Genomic DNA, 11,090 nt, shown 5'->3' with positions numbered 1-11,090 from the left:
GACAACTCAATACATTCCCTCGGGTGGATTTATGTTGTGTATATATATATATATATATATATATATCTTTGCCTCCCCCATAGATATATAGATACATAGATGATAGATACATAGATACATGATAGATACATAGATGACACATAGATACATAGATAGATACATAGCTACATAGATGATACATAGATACATAGATGATCGATATGTAGACAGATAGATAGATAGATAGATAGATAGATAGATAGATAGATAGATATGCAGGACTCGGTCGTGCTTGACTAGGTTAAATGTCGATCGACTGAGCAAGTGTCCACGAAGTCCCTCCAGCTCCCCTCCCGTGACCCTAGGACGACTGCGACGCCTCATTCTTCCCTGCACACTCCCGGCACTCTAAGGAGAGCTTCTGGCCTCTGGTCTCCAGGAGGGAGGGCGGGCTTCCTAGGACGGTTGTCGGTGCATTCTCTACATTTCAGGAGCCCAAGGCCCCGCGCTCCCTCACCGCGCGGGGGCCCCCGTGCACCAACTCACAGCATCGCACTGACACCACCACTTCCCCGCCTCCTTCCACCACTTCCCCTCCCCACCCCCTCCCCACCCCCTCCCCACCCTGCGCTCTCTTTCCCTCGCTAGGATTTTCCCCACTTGCGCAAGTGAATGGGGCCTGAGAAGCGCCTTCGGCCGCTTTCTAAGATCAGCCTCCGCGTTCCCTCCCAGCCGCGGTTATCAAGGCCTCCCTCCCACACCGCGCCCGCAGCCCCAGCAAGACCCCTCCCCTCCCCCCGCTGTCCTGCCCCGGGCCTCCCGGGTGCCCCCCCAGAGGAGGAGGGACAGCTGGCGGAGACCGCGAAGGGATGGGCAGAGCCGAGCCTCCGCGCCGCCAAGGTAAGGCCGGGGCGGGTGGAGGAAGCTCATCGAACTTTAAAGACTAGGGTGCGAGTTGTGACTCGAATCGAGACGTCTGTGGCCAAATATTGTCAGGACACCCCCCTCCCCCCGCCTCCCTTCTCCATCCCTCTCCCGCAGGTCGTCGCCGAGCAATAAAAACTCCGCTTTATTAAATTGATTATTAAACCTGACGCCCAAAGAAACAGCCCAGCCAATTATCTTGCCCTAGAGGAGCTTGCATCCTAACGGAGGAACACACAGAGACAGACAGACAGACAAAGACAGAGACAGACAGAGACACGATCTGCAATACAAGATAGGGTCATATTTTGCAAGTAGTAATCGGAATGTCCTTGCAGCTAGGGGAATGGGGAAAAGACTCCAAAAAGTGGCATCTGAATCGAGTCCCGAAGGGAAATTAGGGATTTTGTTTAAGAGCAGAAGAGCATTCCATCCCTAGAGATTAGGCCAAGAGTGCAAAGACACAGGCTGGGCCTCCGGAAACTGAGAGATGGAAGGGACCCAGGCCGCCCGTTCGAGGAGGCCCATCTGGTGACCCCCACAGTGGCTGAGGGTCCCGGCTTCTGTTTGGGTAGACCTCCAAGGAAAGGGAGCTTTACTTCTAGAGGCAAAAACTTTGGTCTTCACTTTGAGTGACCGCTCTAATTTTTAATTTATTTTATTTTTAAATATTTCCCCTAACTACATGCAAAAGCAAATTTCAACATTAATCATTTTCCTTTTCTGTCACATTAGCCAATCTAAAAGGTGTGAAGTGGTACCTCAGAATTGTTTTTAATTAGTATTTCTCTAATCAATAGCAATATAGATGTTTTCATCAGTGATTTTTTTTTCCAATTTGGCCAATTTTATTTTTTTTCTGTATGTTTTAACTTCTTTTACATCGTTCTAGTCACAATTCATTCAGAACACAAACTACAGTGTCATAACTCTACTTAGGTCAGGGAATTTCTTTTATTTCATCTAGCTTTTGACTTTTTTTTTAGTTAAGTTGTTTGCTTAATTTTAACAAAATTTGTTTTTCTTTAAATAAGTCATTAAGACATCAATAGGCACAAAACACCATAGACATGTATATGAGAATCTAAATGCAAAGAGATCCCACTTCTTGAGAAGATAATGTGTATCCACTGAACTTTGAAGATACTTAGCAGTTTGATATCTTTTGAAAAACAGCTTAACAATTCTGCAACCTTTATTTATGGAGAAAATATGTATTTCATAAACATCAAGAAAGGAGACATTATGAGTTATGCTGACTTTCTTATCTGTGTTCTAACACTTATTTATCATTCTAGTCCATCCTTTTACCAAATATTTCCATAGTGTTAGGAGATTTTAACTAATAAAGAATGAATTAGGGGAGGCTAGGTATAGTGGATAAAGCACCAGCCCTGGAGTCAGGAGTACCTGGGTTCAAATCTGGTCTCAGACACTTAATAATTACCTAGCTGTGTGGCCTTGGGCAAGCCACTTAACCCCATTGCCTTGCAAAAACCTAAAAAAAAAAAATGAATTATACCATCTTCCCTGTGGATTTAATTCTAATCCTATTATACAGAAAACCAGAAAACCCTTGAACAGTCTTTAAAAGCATAAAAGATGGCCACTTCTATTTTTTTAAGAAACTCATCAATTTTTTCCAAGCTGTTGACTCTTTTTTCATAATTCTCATAAAATTTCATTTCTTTTTCCCAATTTTTCTGCTACATCTCTTACTTGATTTTTAAAATCCTTTTTCAGCTCTTCCAAGAAGATTTTTGGAGCCTGAGACCAATTTATATTCTCCTTTGAGGCTTCACATGTAGATATTTTGACATTGTTTTCCTCTTCTGAATTTCTGTTGGATCTTCCCTGTCTTTTTTTTAATTTTTATTAAAGATATTATTTGAGTTTTACAGTTTTCCCCCAATCTTGCTTCCCTCCCCCCACCCCCACCCCACAGATAGCACTCCGTCAGTCTTTACTTGTTTCCATGTTGTACCTTGATCCAAATTGGGTGTGATGAGAGAGAAATCATATATTTAAAGAGAACAGAATTCTCAGAGGTAACCAGATCAAACCATAAGACATCTGGTTTTTTTTTTCTCTTTTTTTCTTCCCAGTTAAAGGGAATAGCCCTTGTACTTTGTTCAAACTCCACAGCTCCTTATCTGGATACAGATGGTACTCTCCTTTGCAGACAGCCAAAAATTGTTCCCAATTGTTGCACTGATGGAATGAGCAAGTCCTTCAAGGTTGAACATCACTCCCATGTTGCTGTTAGGGTGTACAGTGTTTTTCTGGTTCTGCTCATCTCACTCAGCATCAGTTCATGCAAATCCCTCCAGGTTTCCCTGAAATCCCGTCCCTCCTGATTTCTAATAGAACAATAGTATTCCATGACATACATATACCATAGTTTGCTAAACCATTCCCCAATTGAAGGACATTTACTGGATTTCCAATTCTTTGCCACCACAAACAGGGCTCGTATAAATATTTTTGTACAAGTAATGTTTTTACCCTTTTTCCTCATCTCTTCAGGGTATAGACCCAGTAGTGGTATTGCTGGGTCAAAGGGTATGCACATTTTTGTTGCCCTTTGAGCATAGTTCCAAATAGCTCTCCAGAAGGGTTGGATGAGTTCACAGCTCCACCAACAGTGTAATAGTGTCCCAGATTTCCCACATCCCTTCCAACAATGATCATTATCCTTCCTAGTCATACTGGCCAATCTGAGAGGTGTGAGGTGGTACCTCAACGAAGCTTTAATTTGCATTTATCTAATAATTAATGATTTAGAGCATTTTTTCATATGGCTATGGATTGCTTTGAGCTCCTCATCTGTAAATTGCCTTTGCATATACTTTGACCATTTGTCAATTGGGGAATGGCTTTTTGTTTTAAAAATATGACTCAGTTCTCTGTATATTTTAGAAATGAGTCCTTTGTCAGAATCATTAGTTGTAAAGATTGTTTCCCAATTTACTACTTTTCTTTTGATTTTGATTACATTAGTTTTACCTGTGCAAAAACTTTTTAATTTAATGTAATCGAAATCATCTAATTGGTTTTTAGTGATGTTCTCCAACTCTTCCTTAGTCATAAACTGTGCCCCTTTCCATAGATCTGACAGGTAGACTAGTCCTTGATCTTCTAATTTGTTTATAGTATTGTTTTTTATGTCTATGTCCTGTAACCATTTGGATCTTATCTTGGTAAAGGGTGTGAGGTGTTGGTATAATCTAAGTTTCTTCCATACTAACTTCCAATTATCCCAGCAGTTTTTATCAAAGAGGGAGTTTTTATCCCAGTGGCCTGACTCTTTGGGTTTATCAAACAGCAGATTACTATAATCCTCTCCTGCTTTTACACCTAGTCTATTCCACTGGTCCACCACTCTATTTCTTAGCCAATACCAAACAGTTTTGATGACTGATGCTTTATAATATAATTTTAGATCTGGTAGTGCTAAGCCACCTTCGTTTGCATTTTTTTTTCATTAAGCTCCTGGCAATTCTTGACTTTTTATTTCTCCATATGAATTTACTTACAATTTTTTCTAGCTCATTAAAGTAATTTTTTGGAACTTTGATTGGTAGGGCACTAAACAGATAGTTTAGTTTTGGTAGAATTGTCATTTTTATTATATTAGCTCTACCTATCCATGAGCAGTTGATATTTTCCCAGTTATTTAAATCTGATTTAATTTATGTGAGAAGTGTTTTATAATGGTTTTCAAAAAGATTCTGAGTCTGTCTTGGCAAATAGACTCCCAAGTATTTTACACTGAGGTTACTTTGAATGGAATTTCTCTTTCTAGCTCTTCCTGCTGTTTCTAGCTAGTCATATATAGGAAAGTTGAGGATTTATGGGGGTTTATTTTATAACCTGCAACTTTGCTAAAATTGCTAATTGTTTCCAGTAGTTTTTTAGATGATTTCTTGGGATTCTCTAGGTCATGTCATCTGTGAATAGTGAGAGTTTTGTCTCTTCCTTCCCAATTCTAATTCCTTTAATTTCTTTTTCTTCTCTAATTGCTGATGCTAACATTTCTAATACAATATTGAATAGTAGTGGTGATAATGGGCACCCTTGTTTAACCCCTGATCTTATTGGGAATGCCTCTAGCCTCTCCCCATTGAGTATAATGCTTGTAGATGGTTTCAGATAGATACTGCTCATTATTTTAAGGAACAGTCCATTTATTCCTACACTCTTTAGTGTTTTATTAAAAACACTATTAAGGAATGGATGCTGTATTTTGTCAAAAGCTTTTTCAGCATCTATTGATATGATCATGTGGTTTCTGATAGGTTTGTTATTCATATAATTGAGTATACTAACAGTTTTCCTAACATTGAACCAACGCTGCATTCCTGGAATAAATCCTACTTGATCATAATGTATTATCCTAGTGATGACTTGTTGTAGTCATTTTGCTAAGATTTTATTTAGGATTTTTGCATCTATATTCATCAGGGAAATAGGTCTATAATTTTCTTTCTCTGTTTTAACTCTTCCTGGTTTAGGTAGCAGTACCATATTGGTTTCATAGAAAGAGTTAGGCAGGGTTCCATCTTTCCCTATTTTTCCAAAGAGTTTATATAGGATTGGAAACAATTGTTCCTTAAATGTTTGGTAGAATTCACTTGTGAATCCATCAGGCCCTGGAGATTTTTTTTTAGGGAGTTCAATAATGGCTTGTTGAATTTCTTTTTCTGAGATAGGGTTGTTCAGGTATTTAATCTCTTCTTCATTTAACCTGGGCAACTTATATTTTTGTAAATATTCATCCATTTCACTTAGATTATCAAATTTATTGGCATAAAGTTGGGCAAAATAATTTCGAATTATTACTTTAATTTCCTCCTCATTGGTGGTGAGTTCACCTTTTTCATTTATAATACTAGTAATTTGGTTTTCTTCTTCCTTTTTTTTAATCAAATTGACCAGAGGTTTATCAATTTTATTGGTTTTTTCATAATACCAACTTTTGGTTTTATTTATTAATTCAATAGTTTTTTGCTTTCAATTTTATTAATTTCTCCTTTAATTTTTAAAATTTCTAATTTGGTATTTGATTGGGGATTTTTTGATTTGTTCTTTCTCCAATTTTTTTAGTTGCATGTTTAGTTCATTGATTTCCTCTTTCTCCAATTTATTCATATAAGCATTTAGAGCTATAATATATCCCCTGAGAGTTGCTTTGAATGAATCCCATAGGTTCTGGTATGTTATTTCATTATTATCATTATCTAGGATAAAATGGTTAATTCTTTCTATAATTTGTTTTTTTGGTCCACTCATTTTTTAAGATGAGGTTATTCAGTTTCCAATTTGCTCTGGGTCTATATCTCCTTGGCCCAGTATTGCATATGACTTTTATTGCATTGTGATCTGAGAAAGATGTATTCACTATTTCTGCCTTTCTGTAGTTGATCATTAGGTTTTTATGTGCTAGTACATGGTCAATTTTTTGTATAAGTTCCATGTACTGCAGAGAAAAAGGTATATTCCTTCCTATCCCCATTCAGTTTCCTCCATAAGTCTACCATATCTAATTTTTCTAACAATCTATTTACCTCCCTAATTTCTTTCTTGTTTGTTTTATGATTTGATTTATCTAGATCTGATAGCGGGAAGTTGAAATCTCCTACTAGTAGAGTTTTGCTGTCTATGTCTTCCTGTAATTCTTTCAACTTCTCCTCTAAGAATTTGGATGCTGTCCCACTGGGTGCATATATATTCAATATTGAAATGACTTTATTGTCTATGGTACCTGCCGGGTTTTTATTTACAACGCCGGCTTCTTAATGCTAGTCCGTCCTCTTACTCACCAGTCCAACGCGTGGTGAGTCTTCGGGGTACCTCCGGCCCCCACTCTTTGATGGGGGAAGAACCAGACAGAGCGCCTGAGGTGGGTCATGAGTCTTTATTCTTCTGTGATCACATTCCCGCTCTCTCCCCACCTCTCAGCAGACACTTTTATCCCTCCTGTCCTCCCTCCCATGAACTCTTAAACAATGAGGGGCCGAGTTCTGTAACATTCCTTTATAATGGGATTATTTTATCCCTTCTGTCCTCCCTCCCATGAACTCTTAAACAATGAGGGGCCGAGTTCTGTAACATTCCTTTATAAGGGGATTATGTTTCCCCCGCTAAGTGACCACCAAGCCTCTTCCCCCCCGCCCCCAACATCTCCCCCTTTCTGTTTTACAAGGTTATCACTTGGTGTGACCTTAAGCGGTGCTGAGGTTAGCCTTAAGCGGTGTCATTTCTACTGGCCTCTGATAGCCGGGGGCGAGGAACCCTGTCTTAGGTCATCTCCTTCAACCCAGGACCTTGCCCGTCCTAGGCGCCCGACACCCTCAGGGCCTGTCTTAGGTGGCTGGGTGAGGAGAAGTTGCCCGTCTTGGGGTTTACCTCGTCTTACCCCTAGGTGTCACATGTCATGCATGGCGGCTAGCCAGACTTGGGGATCCTCCCCCGTCTCTATGGCCATGAAGGCTTTCTGAGTAAGAAGCATATAACCCCTCTGTCGCCTAGCTAGGCGGCAGAAACAGACAACAAGTAGGGTGATTCCCAGAATCAGCGTCCTTGTTCACCCTCAAGGGGGTATCCTCCCGCCATCTGGCAATCCCTCCATGGTATGGGATCCTTGATGTTTTCCCCTGTGGCCACACATGAGGGGCCCCACCGAGGAATCGTGAAGTCCCGTTGAGTTTGATTCACCAGGGGTCGCCAACCCAGAAGGCCTCGGAGCTGGGTCCCCTTTTTTGCCCCTGCTGGGCTGACAGTCGTCTGCGGGAAAAGGCCGACGCAGGGGTCAGTCGGGGCAGTGCTATAGTTAAAATCGTTCTGCCCTGTGGAGTTGAAGTTCCAGGACCGATTTTCTTCCCCGATGTCGAAACATAGGGAGTTGTTCAGGTCCCAGCAGAAGGAGTTCTGGACCGGTGCTTCAGCGGGGTCCATATATGCAGAAGGGAGCCCCATCGATGTATTGGTCACTAGCAGGCGAGGGTAGATCGGGGAGTTCCGTGCTACCGGAAGGGGAGAGGGAATAACTCGGAGTATTCCCCATGTCGGATTTCCTTCAGATGGAGCACCTCCAAGGATCCCTACGACGATCAGAAGGCCTGAAAAAGGAAGAAATTCCTCTCACCCCCGTAGGGTTGGGCATTAATCAAGGTCTCTTTAACCTCGTTCACAAATGAGAGGGGTGTCTGATCTGCTCTCTGCTTCAGCCCAACCAACTTCTGTGTGGCTCTCCCCCCTTTCATGGCTCCAATCTTATCCCAAGCTGCAACATGTGTTTCTTTAACAGTCTCTAGCTCAAACTGGCCATACCGGGCCTGAACAGCAGGGTCAGTATAGGCTCCAGTTCCACACAGGAGGTCAATGGCTAAATCCAGGGGAGTATAACCCCGGGATTTTGCCAGCTTAGAGGCCTCTCTGCGGGCCTGAGCCTTAAAAGCTAAATATAAGGAGGCATCTAGGCACGCGGCTGCAATTTCGTCAAAGTCAGCAGGGGTCCAAGGGTGCGTAGCAAAGAGGTTTTGCATCAGTCTTTTTACATAAGGGGAGCTTGGGCCGTATTTAGTCACGGCCTCCTTAAGTTCCTCAAGCATCTTAAAAGGGACAGGGCGGTAGTCTCGGGCTCCGGTAAGGGGGTCCGTAAATACCGGGTAGAGGCCCCAGTCATCCCAGTCCACCTCCTCCCCTTTCTCTATTGCTGTGGAGGCACTGGTGGCAAGTAGGCCGGATGGGCGGAGCCCTTGAGGGGATCTCTGAAGGGCGGACAAGGAACACGGGGGATTTTTTGCCTCTGTTTCCTGGCTGGGCCGCCAAGCCTGGGGCGCGGCAGCTGTCCAATCAGCGCGGACTCCTCCCTCCTCGTCAGCAGCCTCCCGGTCCCACCTACTCACGCTCCTCTTCCTGCCACCCCTGAGGACTGTTTGCACCCCTCCCTTCCCGCGCTCGGAAACTTCCGGCCCTGAATCTCTAAGTGTGCCACTTTCATCGCCCTCCCCCTTTTCATTCTGTCTCGGTAAGGAGGGGCATGCGGCATTTTCTTCTCCCTGGGGGCCCCTTGTTCCCCCATTGTTTCTTCTAAGTTCCTCCCACGGATACAGGGGAGGGAGTGGCCTTCCCTCTTCCTCTGAGCCCTCTGAATCCGATCCCGCCAACGAGCTACCCACCTGAGTGCTGATTGTTCGTGCCAAAGTCACCTTCTGGGGATGCAGGGCTGCATCCACTATCTTATACACTGTAAAATCCTTGGGGGTCAGTTTTCCCGGGCAGGTGTCATTATAGGAGGCCATCTGCTGCCCTACCACCTTCCATTTATCTGGTTGGATCCCACTATGTTGCACCCAAGGGCAGATGTTCCAGATATTCTCAACAAAAGCACGGCACGTCTTGATAGGTAATTTACAGCCATGCTTAGCGCAGAGTTTATAAAGCTGCACTGCAACGGCCTCTTTTTCCTCCGGCTCAAAGGCGGGAATACTATTCCGGGCCCCCCATGCTGTCTACTAGCGGAGGCTGCAATCCTAACAGGTGGCAGAACTGGAAAGTTCCCGTTCGGCAAAAGAGAAGGAGGAAGCAGGGCACAATCAGACAGGCCAGCACGGCAAGGAGTGTGATTAGAGTAGAAGGAGAAAGGGGAGAGAAAGAAAGCATAGTCAACACAATAGGGATATGTCCCTCAGGCAATATCTGAGAGTAAACGCCCTCTCCTTCCTCCCGGTCAGAAACGACCGAGGCTGTCTGGAGAATCCGACCAGCGGATTCAGACGTTCCCTAGCAAAATCAGGTCCCGGGTTTCGGCACCACTTGCCGGGTTTTTATTTACAACGCCGGCTTCTTAATGCTAGTCCGTCCTCTTACTCACCAGTCCAACGCGTGGTGAGTCTTCGGGGTACCTCCGGCCCCCACTCTTTGATGGGGGAAGAACCAGACAGAGCGCCTGAGGTGGGTCATGAGTCTTTATTCTTCTGTGATCACATTCCCGCTCTCTCCCCACCTCTCAGCAGACACTTTTATCCCTCCTGTCCTCCCTCCCATGAACTCTTAAACAATGAGGGGCCGAGTTCTGTAACATTCCTTTATAATGGGATTATTTTATCCCTTCTGTCCTCCCTCCCATGAACTCTTAAACAATGAGGGGCCGAGTTCTGTAACATTCCTTTATAAGGGGATTATGTTTCCCCCGCTAAGTGACCACCAAGCCTCTTCCCCCCGCCCCCAACAGGTACCTTTTAGGAGGATAAAGTTTCCTTCCTTATCTCTTTTAACACTATCTATTTTTGCTGCTGCTTTGTCTGAGAAGGATTGCTACCCCTGCTTTTTTTACTTCAGCTGAAGCAAAATATATTTTGCTCCAACCTTTTACCTTTACTCTATATGTATCTCTTTGCTTCAAATGAGTTTCTTGTAAGCAGCATATTGTAGGATTCTGGTTTTTAATCCACTCTGCTATTTGCTTATGTTTTAAGGGAGAGTTCATCCCATTCACATTTAAGGTTATGATTACTAATTCTTTATTGCCCTCTGTACTATCTTCCCTCTGTTTGTATTTTTCCCTCTTCCCCCCCTTTTATCCATATTCCCCAGTATTTTGTTTTTGAATACCACCCCCTTCAGTGTGTTTGCCTTCCTATATCACACCCTCCCCTTTCTTTCCCCTTTCCCTGTTCCCTTCCCTTCCTTTTGTCATTTCCCCTTATTTCCTCCACTCCCCTTCCCTTTCTCTGTCCCCCCTCCCCTTTTCCCCTTTTACTTCTTGAAAGGTTAGATGTTTTATAAGTTAACTGAGTATGCGTAGGTTGACTTTAAGCCAAGTCTGATGAGAAGAAGATTCAGGTGTTTCTCCTCTACTCCCTTCTTCCCCTCTATTACCATAGGTTTTTTGTACCTCTTAGTGTAATGAGATTTGTCCCATTCAATCCCCTCCCTCCTCCCATCTCTTTCCTGTCCCCCTTTTTAGGGAGGTAGTGTATTTTTTTTAGATCATTCTATCTAAGTCATAGAAAATTCTGAGTGTCTGACCCTTCTAGTTCAGTATATTCTGTTGAATAGAGTCCAAATTCCTGAGAGTTATTAGAGTCTTTCTCCCCGGTGGAGTTAAAGCCAGTTATATCCCTTTAGATATCAGTCTCATGGATAGGTCATGGATGTCCAGCATTTCTGGCTAGGTATAC

General features: G+C 43.2%; 1 protein-coding gene across 2 annotated transcripts in view; it reads left to right on the top strand.

Moving 5' to 3' along the window:
* Nucleotides 1-619: 619 nt before the first annotated feature.
* The window catches only part of LOC141506896 (interleukin-10 receptor subunit beta-like), a 108,933-nt gene continuing 98,462 nt past the window's right edge, over nucleotides 620-11,090 (top strand). For both annotated transcript variants that reach the window (XM_074214083.1, XM_074214080.1), the window contains exon 1: nucleotides 620-879. The gene's annotated coding sequence lies outside the window, so the exon portion shown is untranslated. The remainder of the gene's footprint in view (nucleotides 880-11,090) is intronic.

Source organism: Macrotis lagotis, chromosome 1 (genome assembly GCF_037893015.1).
Source record: "Macrotis lagotis isolate mMagLag1 chromosome 1, bilby.v1.9.chrom.fasta, whole genome shotgun sequence".
Lineage (NCBI taxonomy): Eukaryota > Metazoa > Chordata > Mammalia > Peramelemorphia > Peramelidae > Macrotis > Macrotis lagotis.
The sequence above is the reverse complement of the archived record's forward strand: the minus strand, read 5'-3'. Positions and strand labels throughout refer to the sequence as shown.